This window comes from Hyperolius riggenbachi, chromosome 11, assembly GCF_040937935.1.
Source record: "Hyperolius riggenbachi isolate aHypRig1 chromosome 11, aHypRig1.pri, whole genome shotgun sequence".
Classification (NCBI taxonomy): Eukaryota; Metazoa; Chordata; class Amphibia; order Anura; family Hyperoliidae; genus Hyperolius; species Hyperolius riggenbachi.
Window position 1 is genome coordinate 188,095,563 of NC_090656.1, and position 19,867 is coordinate 188,115,429.

At 47.4% G+C, this 19,867-nt stretch overlaps 1 protein-coding gene across 1 annotated transcript in view; it reads left to right on the forward strand.

The window, feature by feature from the left end:
- The first annotated feature begins 12,154 nt into the window (after positions 1–12,154).
- The window catches only part of LOC137537613 (uncharacterized), a 167,289-nt gene continuing 159,576 nt past the window's right edge, over positions 12,155–19,867 (forward strand). Inside the window, exon 1 of the mRNA XM_068259498.1 lies at positions 12,155–12,270. The gene's annotated coding sequence lies outside the window, so the exon portion shown is untranslated. The remainder of the gene's footprint in view (positions 12,271–19,867) is intronic.

Genomic DNA, 19,867 nt, shown 5'->3' on the forward strand with positions numbered 1-19,867 from the left:
CCGTTCCCCGCAGCTGTAAATAAAAGGAATCGAGAAAAGTGAAATAATTGGTCTTCAGTATGAATTCAATAGATTTTAATACTTCTTCACTACCCCATACAAACTTTGTTTTTACCTGATTCTTCACTACCCCATACAAACTTTGTTTTTACCTGATTCTTCACTACCCCATACAAACTTTTTTACCTGATTGTTCACTACCCCATACAAACTTTGTTTTTACCTGATTCTTCACTACCCCATACAAACTTTGTTTTTACCTGATTCTTCACTACCCCATACAAACTCAGAAAAGAAGAAGGAAGCCCCAAACTCTGGCGGGGCCCGGAATGCATTGTGTGCCACCAGGAATGCAGGTAGCTATGCAGAGAATCTGCAACCTGTCACGGTTGGGGATACAGTTACCACCGGTCTGAGAGACACTGGAGCAGAGGTGACTCTAGTGCACCCCCAGCTTGTGAACCCTGAGGAGTACATTCCTGGCAAGACTATGGCTGTCAAAGGAGTTGGGGGTGTCACCCCTGCCATACCCACCGCCTTGGTCCACCTGGATTGGGGGGCCGGCAGCGGAATGAAAGAGGTGAGGGTAACGGATGCCATCCCCACAAACGTTTTGTTGGGTACTGACCTGGGACGGTTAGTGGCCCGGTATGAGCCTACTCCAAACCCCATGGAGCCTGCATCCCCAGCAGAAGTTCAGGACTCTTGCAAGGTACTGTGTGATAATGCTGTGCAAGCGGGGAGTGCTGGTGAGACCCCAGGGGCTACGGACTGTGTACTAGGAGCCAGCCCTAGTGAGTCTCCAGTGCCCAGGCCTGGAGGGGGACACGGTGTTACCATGCATGCAGATAATGTTGATGTAATATGTGATGTGTTGCATAATGACATGTGTACAGTGAACGCTCCGTCAGCTGCAGTGGTGACCCGCAGTGCTCACCGGGCTGCAGCCGACGAATTGTCCACTAAAGGGGCTGATGTCACTGGGTCGGGCTCTTCCACTTCAGAGCCTGGCTCTGAGGACCCAGAGGCCTCTCAGTTTGCCACCTCCCTGGTGCCTGTGACCGACAGCACTGAGTTCTCCGAGGCTGTACGGCTTGACAGCAGCCTGGAAGAGCTCAGGGGTCTGGCGGACAGGGCACCGGTGGAGGGCGACAGAGTGAGGGTGTACTGGGAGCAAGGCAGACTGTACAGAGAGGTTATTCCCTCTGAGCCGTCTGAAGTGGAGGAGGCAGACCGGCAGTTGATTGTTCCCCACAGGTACAGGGAGCAGCTATTAAGAATAGCACATGAGGTGCCCCTGGCTGGTCACTTGGGGATCCGCAAGACCAAATCCCGGCTTGCCCACAATTTTTATTGGCCCCACATGGGGACAGATATTGCCGATTTTTGCCGGTCTTGTGTCGCATGTCAGCGGGTTGGCAAAGCAGGTGACACAGACAAAGCCCCACTGAGGCCCTTACCCATAATAGAGGAGCCTTTCCAAAGGGTTGCTGTTGACATAATTGGGCCTCTAGCAATACCCAGCAGCACAGGGAAACGTTTCATTCTCACGGTGGTAGATTATGCCACTCGCTACCCTGAAGCTGTAGCCCTGAGCTCCATACGGGCAGACAAGGTTGCGGACGCATTTGGTGCGCATTTTCGCACGGGTCGGTTTTCCCCGCGAAATGCTCACCGATCACGGTCCGCAATTCATGTCGCGCCTAATGGAATGCCTCTGTAAGCAAATGCAGGTAGAACACATCATGGCCAGCCCTTACCACCCCCAGACAAATGGGTTATGTGAGCGGTTCAATGTTACTCTGAAACAGATGCTAAGGGTGTTTGTTGAATTGCAAGGGAGAGACTGGGAGCGATACCTGCCCCACTTACTGTTTGCTTATCGTGAGGTGCCCCAGGCATCCACCGGGTTCTCGCCCTTTAAGCTCTTATATGGGAGGAGGGTACGCGAACCCCTCGATCTCATTCGAGAGGTCTGGGAGGGGCAGGATATGGGCCCCGGGATCTCCATAGTGGAATACGTTCTAAAGTTCCAGGAAAAGATGGACACCCTGGTGGGGTTAGTGCGAGAGAATCTTACCCAAGCCCAGGCCACCCTGAAGCAGTGGTATGACCACGGGGCTAGGGAGAGAGTTTATGAGGTAGGTCGCAAGGTATGGGTCCTAAACCCGATGCGACAGAATAAGCTGCAGGCCGCTTGGGATGGGCCCTATACCATACAGAGGAAGATTAGTGATGTGACCTATGTGGTCACGCTGGATGACCGAGGTAAGCAACTGAAAACGTACCATGTCAATATGTTAAAGAAACATCATGATAGAACCGCTTGCGCTCTCCCTGTCTGCAGTTTGCTACCGGACGGTGAAGCAGAGGCCCTGGTTGACATCCTGGCCTCCACCCAGGAAACCGACTCTGTTACCGAGGTGCAGATCAATCCGGAGTTGACAGCAGAGCAGCAGGCTGGGCTATCTGATGTGCTGACCCTTTACCGTGGTACCTTTACAGCCCGCCCTGGTCTGACCAGCCTGGCTGTACACCATGTTGACACCGGAAATAACAAGCCGGTTAGACAGTCAGCCTATAGAGTCTCTCCTGAGGTTCAGGCCCATATCAGCATGGAGATTGAGGAAATGCTGTCACTAGGGGTGATCCAACGGTCGCACAGCGCATGGGCATCACCTGTAGTGCTAGTACCCAAACGGGACCAGACCACTCGGTTCTGTGTAGATTATCGAAAACTAAATTTGATAACTGCGTCAGATGCTTACCCAATGCCGAGGGTCGACGAATTGTTAGATAAGCTAGCTGGCACGCTCAATATCTAACAATCGTGGATTTAAGTCGGGGATACTGGCAGGTCCCTCTAACAGCTGAGGCACGGGAGAGGTCTGCCTTTATCACCCCCTCAGGTCTGTTTGAATTTAATGTAATGCCTTTTGGAATGAAAAACGCCCCGGCCACCTTCCAAAGGGTTGTAAATGGTCTCCTGGAAGGTTTGGAACACTGCGCTGTCGCCTACCTGGATGACATCGCCGTGTTTAGCGCCAACTGGAACGACCACTTAGTGCAGCTGTCACAGGTTTTGGGGCGCATCACGGCAGCAGGACTAACAGTCAAGCCTAGCAAGTGTCAGATAGGCATGAAACAGGTACAGTACCTGGGATATGTGGTGGGGGGGGGGGGGAGAGCTTCGTCCAGATACTGGGAAGGTAGATGCCATTGTGTCCTGGCCCACCCCCCAAACGAAGAAGCAGATTCAGTCCTTCTTAGGGACTGCTGGGTACTATAGAAAATTTGTCCCCAACTACAGTGCCCTCGCCAAGCCATTGACAGACCTCACAAAAAAGAAGCTGCCCAAGCAGATTCTTTGGACACCAGAATGTGAACAGTCATTCACAGCTCTAAAGAGGGCCCTAGCCAGCCCTCCTGTGTTGCAAGCGCCAGACTTCAGCCGACGGTTCGTGGTCCAGACGGACGCCTCAACCTTGGGCCTAGGTGCTGTGTTAAGCCAGGTAAGCCAAACTGGGGAAGAACATCCGATTCTGTATTTAAGTCGGAAGCTGCTACCCCGGGAGGTAGCTTACGCCACCATAGAGAAGGAGTGCTTGGCAATTGTATGGGCCCTACAAAAGCTGCAGCACTATCTCTACGGTTGCGTATTCACAGTCGTAACCAACCACAACCCTCTTAGTTGGTTAATTCGGGTTTCTGGTGACAATGGCAAATTGCGGAGATGGAGCTTAGTTCTCCAACAATATAGCTTCACTATTCAACATAGGAAGGGGAGCAATCATGGGAACGCGGACGGGCTGTCCCGTCAAGCAGAACCAACAGTGTAGGTGCAGGCAGGAGGATCTGGGAAGATCATCTGCCTTGCACCAAGTTAACGGCGGAGGTGTGGTGATATATTGGGGTGCTGATGCTGTTAATGATAATAACAGAACATATTTCTGTCCTGTTTCTGTCTACTGGGTAAAACCTCAGATGTGTATTTGGCTTGGGAGTAATTGGTCACCTGGCCAGAGTAAACTGAAGTCTAATGTAATTCTGTATGTAGATGTCCATTACCTCTGCCCCATTGTCCAGCAGGGGAAACTGTGTGGACTGGTAATTAGCTGCCAATTGAGGAAGAATAGGCTGGTCGGCATGGCTTTTGAGTCTGGTGTCAGCCATTGTCCCATTATACAAGGCAAGCCTGGTAGAGTCTTGGGGGCAGAGGGAAGCTGACACCTGAATGTTTGAAATGTATTTCACAGCCTACTGGTAATTATTGAAGGGGTGAAGTCCTTTTGATACCATTTTCTACCTGTGGAAATTGAATTATTGTTGGAGTTGAAAAGCCTCACTTAACAATCTCTTGATGTATAGACATTGTAACCTGGGGAAATTGGGCTAAGGAAGTCTTTTGTTGGGTGTGTGTACTAAAGTGGATGTTGGATCTCTGGAAATCCAATTATGACTGAGGATGTAATTAAATCTAGCTTCCCCCCGTCCACACAGGCTTACAGCCTCGAGACGAATATTTCATTATAAAAACCAGGGGACAGCTACCTCAAATCAGTTCTCTTCTGACGGTAGTGGCAGCCGGTCTCCTGGCCCAAGCTAGTGGACTCCTGGTCTAACCAGAATTGTGTCCGTCCACAAAAGTCCAAGGTTCTTCTATCTGGATTCCTGTATTTTTGGTAAGCAAATTGCTTGGTGTGTATCTTTGTAACTCTTAATTTTGTAACTTTTTTACTTTGTTTTTTTTTTGTAATCTTTTGTATATATTCTGTTCTGCATTGTTCCATGTTTTTCTGGAATATTAAATTATTATTTAATAAGCTTGACTTCTGCTGTACTAAACTAACACTCATAGCCTAGAAGAGATTGAAGTGCAACTGTGTAAAGTCCATGCCTATTTGTACGCTTGAGCAACACTACCATATGAAATTGTAATTGCATTGTGTGTGGGGGCGTTTGTCATACGTTGGCCTAAAGCGCGCAGCTGACCCAACGTACGAAAAACGCCAGTGCGAGTAGCGACAGCAGAGTGGCTAAAAGTATCGTTAGGAACGACTGTTAGTGGTTTTGCTTCATTACAGTGTAAGATTGCAACTGTGTGTGGGTGCGTGGCGTTCTCGTATTCGGCCTAAGCGCAAAGCTGACCCAAATACGAAAACGCAGATTGCGTGTTTAGCCCTCGACAGCTGAGGGGACGTGTCTAGCGAACCGCTAGTGGTGGCAGTGAGAAGTGTTCTGGGGGGTCACAGCCTTGTTTGTAGCTTAAATAAGGCTGCTCCCCGCTTGATCTGGTCAAACCCGCAGTCGGGAACCGCATACGCAGGCGTGCCGCAGGTCGGTTCCTGACAGAAACATTCTGCAAAGAGCTGCACCTGACAGAACTAAAGATGTTGCAAACACTGGTGCACATAATAGGTGGGGGCTCTGAGCTCCGCCACCGCCCAGGACCCCCAAACCTGTATGCAACACAAAAGTGGGGGAGCGCAGGCAAGCCCCGGAACTGCCACCACCAGCAACTTACCCCCACTACCCCCTCAACTTACCACCTGTTATGTGCACCAGAGTTTGCATGATTTTCACCTTCTTTTGCAGCTCCTTATGCAGTTTAGTTAGGCCTCTTTTCCGTGGACTGTTGAACTGTGTGCTCATCAAGCAGTTACCAGGCAGCAGTGAGCAGTTGTAAGAGGCATTTCACTGCCTATCAATAGTCCATGGAAAAGAGACCTTAGAGAGGAGGGCGCAGATGAGCCCCTGAGCTGCCACCACCAGGAATTCAACCCCACTACCCCCTTAACTTTCCACTCGTTATGTGCACCATTGTTTGCCTGATTTTCAACTTCTTTTGCAGCTCCTTATGCAGTTTATTTAGGGAGGGGGCGAATGAGAGGGAAGTTCTTGCACAAGGAGCCCCCTGCTGGTCATATAGTCTAAGACTTTGTGCGACTGAACCTTCTCTCCTGTCTATGGCTGAATTGCTCAGATCCTGCTTAACCTCCCTAGCGGTCTATTAAAACCGCCAGGGGCAGCGCAGCACTTTAGCTTTTATTTTTTTAAATCATGTAGCTAGCCTAGCGCCAGTGCAGCGGCATCCCCCCTCCCCTTCCGATCACCTCCGGCGATCAGATCAAACAGGAAATCCCGTTCAGAACGGGATTTCCTGTTTGGCTTCCCCCGTCGCCATGGAGACGATCAGGATGACGTCATCTACGTCATGGCGTCGGAGGGAGTCCCGATCCACCCCTTAGCGCTGCCTGGCGGTGATTGGCCAGGCTGTGCAGGGAGTCGGGGGGGGGGGGGTGCGGCTGGTAGCGGCGGCGATCGTGTAGTACACACAGCTAGCAAAGTGCTAGCTGCGTGTAACAAAAAATAAATGTACAAATCGGCCCACCGGGGCCTGAGAAATCCTCCGCGGCGGCTTAGCCCGAGCTCAGCTCGGGCTTACCGCCAGGGAGGTTAATTAAGTATTGCAGACAAGGTTTAGGCTAGGTGCACACTTAGCAGAAACGCTAGCGTTGCGGAAAATGTTGCATTTTTGCCGCCAATGGAAGTCTATGGGCCGCAGGAAAAAACGCATATAAAAAACGCATATGCGTTTTATATGCGTGCATTTTCAAAACACGATGGTTTTCAAAAATGCACATAATGAAAGTCAATGGGAACGCAATGGTATGCATTTTTTATGCCTTTTCTTTGCGTTTTTTCCCCTCAAATTTTTTGTGATGTATTTCCACTTCGTGTTGTCTACCTAGTAATTTGCATAAATGGAAATATCAAAAAACATATGAAATATGCAAACACACGAAAAATGCTTGAAAAATGCATCTGCTGTAAAAAACTACAAACGCACCAAAAACGCAGTAAAAATGCAGAAAAAACGCACAAAAAATGCACACAACATAAAATGAAAACGTGACATAAAATGCAGCCTTTCATGTTATGTTATGTGTGCACCTTCCCTCAAGATATTTGCACTTCTTATTGGCTGACTGGCCGTCTGAAGACTATATAAACGGCAGAGTGCTGTCTGGGACTGAGCATTTGTTCCTTTTGTGTTTGGTAGGACTAAAGATGTCACCGCATGTGATGAATTTCAGAATGTAAATCAGGGTGAGGAAAGATTTGGCCACATTCACAGTGATGCGTTACATTGGGGCATAACGGCTGGGCGCCGCCATAGGCCATAATGTGAATTACGTCTATAGCGACACTAATGCTTCATACACACTTGAGATAAAAGTCTTTGGAAAAGGCAAGATCACAGACCAATTTTACCCCCTTCCATGTAGTATGAGAGCCATACTCTACACAGTCTATTCTATGGAGCTGAACTCCACATCAGATAAAATCTTTGCAGGATGCTGCACACAAAGATGCTGTACACACTCAAAAGATCATTATCTGCAAAAGATCTCTTCCTGCAAAATGCATTCATAGGGCTGGTGCACACCAAAACCCGCTAGCAGATCCGCAAAATGCTAGCAGATTTTTAAACGCTTTTTTTTATTTTTATGAGGCGTTTTGCGGATTGCTGCTGCGGTTTTCAGTATAGTAGATTTCATATATTGTTACAGTAAAGCTGTTACTGAACAGCTTCTGTAACAAAAACGCCTGCAAAACCGCTCTGAAGTGCCGTTTTTCAGAGCGGTTTGCGTTTTTCCTATACTTAACATTGAGGCAGAAACGCATCCGCAATCCAAAAAATGCCTCACCCAGGCATTTTTCGTTTCTGCAAAACGCCTCCCGCTCTGGTGTGCACCACCCCATTGAGATACATTGACCAAGCAGATCCGCAGCCGCAAGCGGATCTGAAAACGCCCAAAAAGCCGCTCGGTGTGCACCAGCCCTAATGCTACGTACACACATGCGACAACGATCGTTCGTTAAGAACGACGAACGAACTTTTAATTGATGAAAGAACGACCTAAGTAAAGGTAGTTTTAAAATGTGTGTAACGATCTGATCGTTAGAACGAACGTTACATCACAGAAAGCAACTATTGCGCCTGCGCATAAAAATGAGAAGTTCCATGGAGAAATAGTGAAATGCGCATGTCAAGCCTAGTACGAACGATCGTTTCCAACGATGTACTACTTTTGCAAACGATCGTCGTTGGTTAAAATCCGCCGAGACAGAACTTTCTTTTGTAGCGATTTGGCTCGTTCGTCGTTTGCCTTAATAGTCGGTGGTTCGTTTTTTGTAACGATCGTCGTTGGTAAAGATCGGGGAACGATCGTTACAAACGACTATAGTCGCATGTGTGTACGCACCTTTAGTCTATGAGATCTGCAGATCATCATACACACTTGGTTTAACTGACATTCATCTGCAGATCAGATTCACCAGGGTGGATTTTCAGATCTGCAGATGACTGCCAGATATGCAGATGAAGTCTGTTAAACTAAGTGTCCCCCGAAACAATTGTCAGATCTTTGTAGGTACTGAGCATAATAATAAGCGTGCTTCTATTGGAACTTGGGGTGTTCATATCCTCTGCATCTATTTGACTGTGGCATCTATTTAACTGTGATATCAAAGTAGAAAGGAAGAAGCCGACACCATCTGTTGATATTTTTCTGCTCTTTTATTGCATTAAAGCATTCCAGCAGGTAAGGCAACGTTTCAAGGCTGCACACCTCTTTATCAAGCTTTGCTGGAAGTCAATTACATAACAAACACTTGCACCAGGGTATTTATACTAGACATGGTTAACAACAGCCAATAGAATTCAAACCTATCAACACCACACTAGTCCTATACTGTCGGACCTGATGGGGAACTTACATATTGCTGCTGTGATAGGACATATTTTATGTCTCATCCATATGTTATGCCTCATCCACTAACTCCTGTATCTCTTCCCAAAGTGTATTTATGCCTCAGGTTCTCTTTGAAGAGAAACAGAGGCGGATGCAAACAACAAATATAGATATTGACCTAAGAACAGGTCCTCCTCAAGACCACTGCTGCTGCTGCATGGGACCCTCTGGGAGTTTGCGTGGTTCTTCTCTTTGTGCACGAATGTGGCCGTGCTGCACAAATACGAGTACAGCCACGCCTACGCAATAGGCCACTCGTGGAGAAGTGGCTGTGATGTACTGCGCAGGTGCTGCTGTACACGGTGGGGAGTGTGGCCACGATAACATATCCAATAAGCTCTTGTTGGATTTGTTCAGGCGGTCTGCACAGCAATGGTGGGGCAAAGAGGCCAAGGGAAGCCTTTGGAGGATACAGTGGTTTCCCTCTCGTAGGTATGTATCTATCTTTATTGTTTCAATCCGTCTAGGGTACATTGTAAATTGCACCTGAGATGTAAAAGATGCAATATTTATACGTACCTGGGGTGCAGGTAGCTGGGAACGTGATGGGGGTGTGCGCACGGCTGGGCTGTGCATATGCACTGCAACACGACTGGTGGCGACTGGACATATTACTGGGCAAGATTTTAGAAGAACAGAGCTGCCGGAAGGATGGCGAGGGAGGCAACAGAGTACATGAGGCTTGAGGAAGCCCTAGGTAAGTATGAATGCTGCGTCTTTTACGTCTCCGGTTTCTAAGGCCTCATCACTACCAGAATGGCATGTGCTTTTCTATTCAATGTTCATGCATTTGCAGTTCAATGCAGATGACTGTAAAATTGTTATATGCATTGAACAACATGCAGCTTTTCTAAATAAATAAGTGTGTGCAGCGCTGTACTTGTATTTTCACAAAAACACAAACGCACTAATGGAAATGGATATAATGGGATCTTACGGAGATCCACGAGCAGAATCTGCAAAAAAACAAGGTGTTTTTCAGAGCGGTTTGCGTTTTTCCTATACTTAACATTGAGGCAGAAACGCATCCGCAATCCAAAAAATGCCTCACCCCGGGAGTATGTGTTTCTGCAAAACGCCTCCCGCTGTGGAGTGAACCACCCGCATTTTTAAAGCACTAGTGCAATGATAATCTATGGGCCCGTTCTCACTTGGGCGATTTGCGTTAATGGCCGGCGATTAACACAAATCGCCAAACGCAAATGTGTAGCCTGCACCATTTACAGGCGATTTCCCGGCGATCGCGTTTCAGTTCTATAGAAGCGCTAAACGAGATCGCGGGAAAATCCCAGTGATTTTTCCTTGTTAAATCGCGTAAAAATCACTCCCGCAAAATGCCGGCGGTAATCCCCGGTGTTTTGCGCTTTTAAGTGTGAATGGGGCCTTAGGCAGGGGTCACACTTGTCTTTTAGTTTTCTGAAAAGGGATACATCAAATAAAGGCGCGGTGAAATAAAGGCGCACAGTAACGGTTGTTAGTAAAATATCATTATTAAATATCGATATTCTACTATAAAAACGTAAAATATCGATATAAATAGAAATATCACTACGGCTACAGCAATTAGTAGTCCCACCCCTTACCCTCTACAGCCACAAGACAGAAGTACACACCGCAGCAGGCGGGTCTCTGCTACCTCCGCCTCTGCAGCTCTGGGTCCTACTGCTTGGCCAGTCATGTGGCCCCTAGGATATACCGCCGCTGGAGGGTCTCTGCTGCCGACGCCTCTGCAGCTCCAGGTCACGCTGCTTGGCCACTCATGTGGCTCCTGGCCCCCATCACCGCCAGAGGGTACTCTGCTGCCAAAGCCTCTGCAGCTCCGGGTCCTGCTGCTTGGCCACCCACGTGGCTCCTGGCCTCCACCGCCGCCAGAGGGGTCTCTACAGCCGATGCCTGGGCAGAGGTGGCCGCAGCATGTCAGAGCCCCAGCCAGCCAGCAGCACCGCAGAAGCCACAGGTCGGGTGGCTCATCCGCAGGGAGAGGTACAGCTGAGTGCGCTAGTGTAACGGCAGGTAGCGGGGCATGGGCAAGTGGACGAAATGGGCGCCGCCACAGGCACCAATACAAAATAGCCGTATTTGGGCACCTGATATATAGCAGGCGCTGTATTATATATATCGGGGGCCCAAATTTGCGCTCTAGCACCCAAAGATCGCTATTTTGTATTGGCTCCTATGGCGACACCCATTTAGTCCACTTGCCGCATGCACCCTTTTTACCTGCTTCGCTGAAAAGTGTAGAAAACTGAAAGACAAGTGTGAGCCCTGCCTAAGGCCCAGTTCATTCTGCAAAGATAAAAAACTGATCCGTGGAAAAAATGATCATCGGTAACCCTCCATTCCGTCAGTGTGCAGTCAATGCCACGTGTCCGTCACTCTGGATTTATCGCAGCCTCCCCCAAACTTGCAGTCTGTTCGGCGGAACGTGCCAAGTGGATCCGTTCTAACAGAGCAACGTGAACAGATCGTATTGATTAACATACAATCTGCCCACATCCGTTAGGATCTGGACTGTTTTTAGTGCCAGTGTGAACCGGGCCTAATGGTGTGCAGAATACGCAGGCATACCTCCTAACGTGTGGCCCCTGCTACACTCCTGATCACGCCCCAGTCACATAAGAAAAATATGTTGTTTTATAATTCAAACCACACTGGTCCTTTCTATCCTGGTTCATTTTCCTTCATATTAATGTCGTAATTAAAATTAGTAAAATATCAATTTAAAGGATGGGAATAAAGTTTAGAGTCAATCAAACACATTTTTTAGTAGAAATATATTTACATAGAGAGAGCGACAAAGTCCTGAAAGCGGCACAAATGAGGAAAGAGGGACTGTCCCTCCAAAAGAGGGACTGTTGGGAGCTATGTGCATGTAAATCCCCCCACAGAAAACAGGGACAGGCAAGCATCCACCCAGCCTTAAAGGAGATGGGGCCCTTTGGCAAATGTCCAACTAGCCTGCATGGCAATGCCAGCCCTCATAATAAAAGGGTCAATACCGGTAATACCACTAATAAAAAAAAGTGTGTGTTTTTTTTTATATATATATATATATATATATATATATATATATATATATATATATATATATATATATATATATATATATATGTTTATATATTTTTTTTAATATATTTATTTTTACAGCCTTTTTGGCCTGGTCATCCCTATTTTGAAGTTCAGGTTTGCAGCCCAGAGAATTCTCCTTTTCTTCATCGCGAACTTGCATCAGCATAAGCTTGTTGCTTCCAAGTTGCTGGCAGAGATGGCCGCGCATGCGCAGCAGCTCCATCTAGCGGCGGCTGTGCCGGGGACGCGCACAGAGTGCACACTGAAGTGGGTTCCGGGGATGCTGCCGTTCACATCGCACCGGGAAGAGGATGTGTGAATGCGGAGGAGAATAATGTGAGGCAGGGGCCGATGAAGCGGAGCCGCAGTGTACAGCACAGAGGTAGGCTGAGAGCTGTGTGCGCGGACCCCCTCCCTATCATGTACGTACCCCAGTGATGGCTATACGGCGGCTCTGTACAGCTCCAGCATGCTCATCCTATATATAGAACGCTGCCTGTGTGTCAACTGCCAAATGCAGGGCTAACAATGGGGCTCTTATGCCGAATTCTGCGTGTGTCTATAGATCAGCAGCTGTACCACCTACTGCCTAGTTGCTGTATGATGAGATGTGTGGCTCCAGTGTGGCAGGATTGCACCTCTATGCTGGAAACTATCCCACGTTCTGATGACATGGAAGGCTGTGTGATTAGATGTTTATGACATGGGAGAAATCCTATTAGTGAATCACAGAATGGCAGAGCTATAAGACACGGGCCTCAACTCTCCCACTTGTGTGTTTACTGTCTTCACGTTTTTATATTGCAAATCAACCACATCCCCAGCTAGGGGATGTGCTGCGTCTTCCTATTTGCACTTCACACCTAGGCTGCTGGCTGACATGAGCAGTGCATCTTCTTAGCAAGCTGTCTTATTGTGCATGATGAAAATGATTGATGTTATGTTGTTATATAATACTAATATTTTGTGAAACGCTCAGTACACTGGATCATTTGTGTTGTTCTGTTCCAAAGGAGCTTGCATTCTAATTTTCCTACCATAGGACCACTATTATCAGGGACGGAACTACCATAAGTTACTGTAGGCATGCGCCTACAGGCGCCTGATGATGGAAAGGCGGCTGATTTCCCTCCACAAGTGGCTCCATCCCTCTTTCCCTATACAGAGTTCTAAGCAGAGTGGAAATTGGTGGTTACTCACCCTGCTCTCAGCATTCCATTGATGAGATCTCCATTCAGTCAGAGGCACCTCTAGCTACTTAATATTGAGTACCTCTGGCTACCTTAAACTGAGAAGCACCTGTAGCTACTTACACTAGGCAGGGGAAGTAGGGGAGATGTGACAGCCAGCACACTTGCTGTGCGGTTTGGTGGGGGTTTATTGGTCCATGGAGGGCGACGTCTGGGGTGCCAGGACATCTGTGCCTATAGGCTTCTGTGAGGTAAATCCGGGCCTGACTATTGCAAAAATGTATACAATTTAAAATGTGTGTATGCTTCCATATAAAATGTTCATTTGTCCCAGAGTAAAATGTGCTAGAGATTACTTTTTATTTACAGTGTCTGTTTCTTATATTAGATCACAGGATTAACCTGCTTCCTCAGAGGCATTACCACGGGTAATGGTTGCCTCTGAGGAAGCAGGTTAATCCTGTGAAACGGCTGTAAGGCCTCCACTATCTGTATGTATGTCATTTCTGTTGGGGATGAATTAAAGGTTGTGAAGTATTTCTGCTGCAGTTGGTGCCAGGATCTGTTATCGATCTACCTACAAGTTTTTTTTATAGTAGGCAGTAAAAGATCTGACAGATTTTAAACTAGTCCATCTTCTCATGGGGGTTTCTAAGTATCACTTTCAGGGCTGGTTCACAGTGCTTAGCTTATCCATCCTCAAGCTATCCACCCTGCCCCTTCTGGACCCTCTCCAGTTTGCCTACAGGGCAAATAGGTCTACTGATGACGCCTTAAACATCTGCCTGGAATACATCCTTAACCACCTCGACAGACCAGATGCGTATGCCAGAGTACTGCTACTAGACTTCAGCTCGGCTTTTAACACCATATGCCCACACATCCTTCAGAATGTCCTGGCCACACTTGGGGTCCACCCCACCCTACGCTCATGGATCACGGGTTTTCTTACTGGGAGATCCCAAGTTGTCAGACTGGGGGACATCTACTCCAGGGAAATGAGAACCAACACAGGGGCACCCCAGGGCTGCGTCCTGTCTCCACTGCTGTTCTCCCTCTACACAAACAACTGTAGATCCACGGCGGACTCTGTCAAAGTCATAAAATTTGCTGACGACACTACCATTGTTGGTCTCGTCACCAAAGACAATATCCAGGAGTATCAGCAGCAGGTGGAGAGAATATGCCACTGGTGCATAGAGAACAGTCTGGTGCTCAACAAAGCCAAAACTGTCGAGCTAATAATTGACTTTAGGAAATCCGCTCCCACTCCACCTCCCATCTACATCGACGGCGCCGAGGTGGCCAGAGTGGCCTGTGCTCGCCTTCTGGGCACCACCATCTCCAGAGATCTCAGTTGGAAGGCCAACATTACGGCAACCCAGCGGAAGGCCCAGCAGAGGCTGTTCTTCCTCCGCCAACTGCGGAAGTTCGGCATGGCGCAGGAGATTCTAACTTGCTTCTACTCCTCCACCATTGAATCGATCCTCTGCTCCTCCATCTTGGTCTGGTATGCGGGAGCCACTGCCAGTGACAGACACAAACTACAGAGGATCATCAAGTCGTCAGAGAGGATCATTGGGAGACCTCTGCCTCCACTTGACCTCCTGTATAACACAAGACTGGGTGCCAGGGCGCTTAAGATCGCAAGTGACCCCTCGCACCCAGGCCACGGGTTCTTCTCCCCACTACCATTGGGTAGGAGACTTCGGGCCATCCCCACTAAGACCACCAGACACAAGAACTCCTTCTTCCCTGCAGCCGTCAGCCTCCTGAACTCCCGTAACATTCTCCCACCCTCTATCTGTGCCTTACCACCTGCACAGTAGTGGTCTGTAATAAATACGCTTTTCGAAGCAACCTGCCATCACCCCTAACTGATTGGACTTTGTCCCTGCACCCTGGTTAGAATCCAGCAGTGTCCTGGAATAATGCTTACGTCTGCTGAATGTATATTTGTGTACATACATTTCCTCGTTCTTGAGTGCAATATTCCTGAGTACGATGTTTTTTACTGTCTGTCCCTTTGTATTGCACTGTATTTGTGATGCTCTCCTTTGCCTGTGTACCTTTCAGAGCTATGTATTGTGCCAAACCCAATTCCGGGCATGACCCAGTCATGCTTGGCGAAATAAAACTATTCTGATTCTGATTCTGATAGTTGCGTTGCAGAATAATTCTGCTTGTCATCTCGCTGCCCATATAATCCTATGGGCCTGTTCACACTACTGTGTTGTAATGTCATGCTATTCTAACTCGCTGAATGCAGGCTGTGTATTAAACTCTATAGCCAGTCTCCATTGTAGTTCACACTCATTATGTGTGCAACACGCAACTGACCACTGTGACTACAACCTTATTCTTCACAAAAGCTTTCACTGGAAAGGATCTATAAAGATGTCAGTCAACCTCCTTGGACATTATTTTGGCAGTTGGACTGAGCAACTGCCATTAAAGGACCACTATTGCAAAAAAAAGTAGGCAGTTAATCTGACAGAGCCAACAGGTTTTGGGCCAGTCCATCTCCTCATGGGGGATTCTCAGGGTTTTCTTTGTTTTCAGCAGCATTTCCTGAACAGCAGTTTAACTGCCAAAATAATAAGATACAAGCCAGCCTTTCTACTGACTTTCATACTATTTTGTCAGTTGGACTTTGCAACTGCTGTTCAGGAAATGCTGTTGAAGACAAAGAAAACCTTGAGAGTCGCCATATAATGGTCCTTCAAAGCGAACCTGAACTTCCTCTCTGCTCTGCAATATAAGCAACAGCAGAATAACCTTTTAAAAAAACATTTCTCTGTTACAGCTGATGCAAATCCTGCAATAAATCTGCAGTGTGTCTACTTCCTGCTTTCATGGAAGCAGACATAGGGTTGGCATCCTGTGTTTACAAATTAGCTAGAGGAGATTCCTGAGCTGATACAGCTAAGGGATCAAGGGACAGTTGTGATTAGTCACAGATGTGGGGGAAGAAGGGGAGTTCAGGTCCACTTTATTAAAATTTCTACTGTAACCTAGGTTGAATTTGGGGCAAAGGTGGTTTATCTACGATTATGTTTTTGAGGTGGGGAAGAAACTGCAAGGCCTGGAAGAAACCCAAACAGACAAGGAGATAACATATAAACACTCTGCAGACAGTGTGCTGGCCAGGGAACTAACATGAGATTGAAGTGCTGCAGGCGAGGCCGTAGGCTGTGCAGTCTGAAGTCTTTGGCAAAAACTGACATTTAGACAATGGCAACGGTTGTCTGGTTTCAACATATGGGCCCTTATGCATTGTTACGATGTTTTATTCATAAAGTGCCAGCTTATTATGCAGCGCTAGGAGGTGTAAATACATTACAATAACAGGCTACAACACAGGAGTAGAGGACGACCATGCTCAATCATATTTATAGTTTCATGATGTCTATAGAGCTACATACATTTAAAGGACCACTATTGTGAAAAAAATTTAAAATTTTAAATGCATGTATACACATACGAGTAAGAAGTATGTTTTTTTTTTCCCCCAGAGTAAAATAACCTATAAATTGCTTTTCTCCTATGTTGCTGTCACTTATAGTAGTTAGTAGAAATCTGATGGAACTGACAGGTTTTTGACTAGTTCATCTCTTCAAGGGGGATTTTCATTATTTAATTTATTGTTTACAAAGCACTTCCTGGAAAAGATCTATACAGATCTGCCCTTCTCTACCTGTTTTGCACACTATTCTGGCAGTTTGACTTAGCCACTGCCATTCTCCAAGAACTTTTGAAAAAAAAAAAAAAGAAAATCCCCCATGAAGAGATGGTCTAGTCCAAAACTTGTCAGATTTCTCCTATCTACTGTAAGTGACAGTAACATAGGAAAAAAAGTAATGCATAGCACATTTTACTGGGAGAAATGTACTGTTTATGTGCTTACATGTATTTTACATTTTTTGCGATAGTGGTCTTTTTAAATTCTGACTCTTCTGATAGCTGCTTCTCAAAAAAACATATAATTGATTAAACTGCCATTATTTTCAATTCAGTGTGATCATTTTATTGAATGAGAGAGCTGAATTATTTTTTTTTAGCATAGTGAAACATTTTGATTTCAAAACATTAAGTTTAAAAATACTCAATCACTTTAAATTGTTTTGCGATTCAAATGTAAGAAAATAGCATTAAAATCTAAATATGTACAGCTTCCATTAGAAGTACCTTATGAATGTACGATATACAGTATGGACTATGCAATAAAGATCTGTATTAACCACTTAACGACCGCCCCCAGCCGATGGGCGGCGGCAAAGTCCGGGCCCAAACGACCGCAATACGCCCATCGGCGGGGGCGGCTGCGGGAGTGGCTATGCGGCGATCGCGTCATTTGTGACGCGATCAGCCGCCGGGGACTGGCTCCGCCCACCGCTCGCTGTAACCCGCCGGCCGTTCGGAAGCGCCGGCGGGTTACTAGCTGCCCGATCGCCGCACGGAAAGTGTATAATAGGCTTTGTAATGTATACAAAGCCTATTATACTGGCTGCCTCCTGCCCTGGTGGTCCCAGTGTCCGAGGGACCACCAGGGCAGGCTGCAGCCACCCTAGCCTGCACCCAAGCACACTGATTTCCCCCCCCCCCCTGCCCCCTGATCGCCCACAGCACCCCTCAGACCCCCCCCCCCCCCCCGCCCACCCCCAGACCACTGTTTGCACCCAATCACCCCCCTAATCACCCATCAATCACTCCCTGTCACTATCTGTCAACGCTATTTTTTTTTTAGTCCCTAATCTGCCCCCTACTCCCTCCTGATCACCCCCCCCCCCCCATGTACTGTATGCATCTATCCCCCCTGATCACCTGTCAATCACCTGTCAATCACCCGTCAATCACCCGTCAATCACCCCCTGTCACTGCCACCCATCAATCAGCCCCTAACCTGCCCCTTGCGGGCAATCTGATCACCCACCCACACCAATAGATCGCCCGCAGATCCGACATCAGATCACCTCCCAAATGCAGTGTTTACATCTCTTCTCTCCTCTAAACACCCACTAATTACCCATCAATCACCCATCAATCACCACCTGTCACTGTTACCCATCAGATCAGACCCTAATCTGCCCCTTGCGGGCACCCAATCGCCCGCCTACACGCTCAGATTGCCCTCAGACCCCCCCTTATCAATTCGCCAGTGCAATATTTACATCTGTTCTCCCCTGTAATAACCCACTGATTACCTGTCAATCACCCATCAATCACCCCCTGTCACTGCCACCCATCAATCACCCCCTGTCACTGCCGCCCATCAATCACCCGCTGTCACTGCCACCCATCAATCAGCCCCTAACCTGCCCCTTGCGGGCAATCTGATCACCCACCCACACCAATAGATCGCCCGCAGATCCGACATCAGATCACCTCCCAAGTGCAGTGTTTACATCTCTTCTCTCCTCTAAACACCCACTAATTACCCATCAATCACCCCCTATCACCACCTGTCACGGTTACCCATCAGATTAGACCCTAATCTGCCCCTTGCGGGCACCCACTCACCCGCCCACACCTCAGAACGTCCTCAGACCCCAGCCCTGATCACCTCGCTAGTGCATTGCTTGCATCTATTTCCCCCCTCTAATCACACCTTGAGACACCCATCAATCACCTCCTGTCACCCCCTAGCACACCTTCCCATCAGATCAGGCCCTAATTTGCCCCGTGTGGGCTCCTGATCACTCGGCCAAACCCTCAGGTCCCCCTCAGACCCCCTTCCGATCACCTCCCCAGTGCATTGATTGCATCTATTTTCCCCTCTAACCGCCCCCTGAGACACCCATCAATCACCTCCTGTCACCCCCTAGCACTCCTATCTATCAGATCAGGCCCAAAACATCCTGTCATCTAAGAGGCCACCCTGCTTATGACCGGTTCCACAAAATTTGTCCCCTCATAGACCACCTGTCATCAAAATTTGCAGATGCTTATACCCCTGATCAGTCATTTTGAGAAATTTGGTTTCCAGACTACTCACAGTTTTGGGCCCGTAAAATGCCAGGGCAGTATAGGAACCCCACAAGTGACCCCATTTTAGAAAGAAGACACCCCAAGGTATTCTGTTAGGTGTATGATGAGTTCATAGAAGATTTTATTTTTTGTCAAAAGTTAGCGGAAATTAGATTTTTATTGTTTTTTTTCACAAAGTGTCATTTTTCACTAACTTGTGACAAAAAATAAAATCTTCTATGAACTCACCATACCCCTAACGGAATACCTTGGGGTGTCTTCTTTCTAAAATGGGGTCACTTGTGGGGTTCCTATACTGCCCTGGCATTTTAGGGGCCGAAAAACCGTGAGGAGTAGTCTAGAAAACAAATGCCTCAAAATGACCTATGAATAGGACGTTGGGCCCCTTAGCGCACCTAGGCTGCAAAAAAGTGTCACACATGTGGTATCGCCATACTCAGGAGAAGTAGTATAATGTGTTTTGTGGTGTATTTTTACACATACCCATGCTGGGTGGGAGAAATCTCTCTGTAAATGGACAATTGTGTGTAAAAAAAATCAAAAATGTGTCATTTACAGAGATATTTCTCCCACCCAGCATGGTTATATGTAAAAATACATCACAAAACACATTATACTACTTCTTCTGAGTACGGCGATACCACATGTGTGACACTTTTTTGCAGCCTAACTGTGCTAAGGGGCCCAAAGTCCAATGAGTACATTTAGGGTTTCACAGGTCATTTTGAGACATTTGGGTTCAAGACTACTCCTCACGTTTTAGGGCCCCTAAAATGCCAGGGCAGTATAGGAACCCCACAA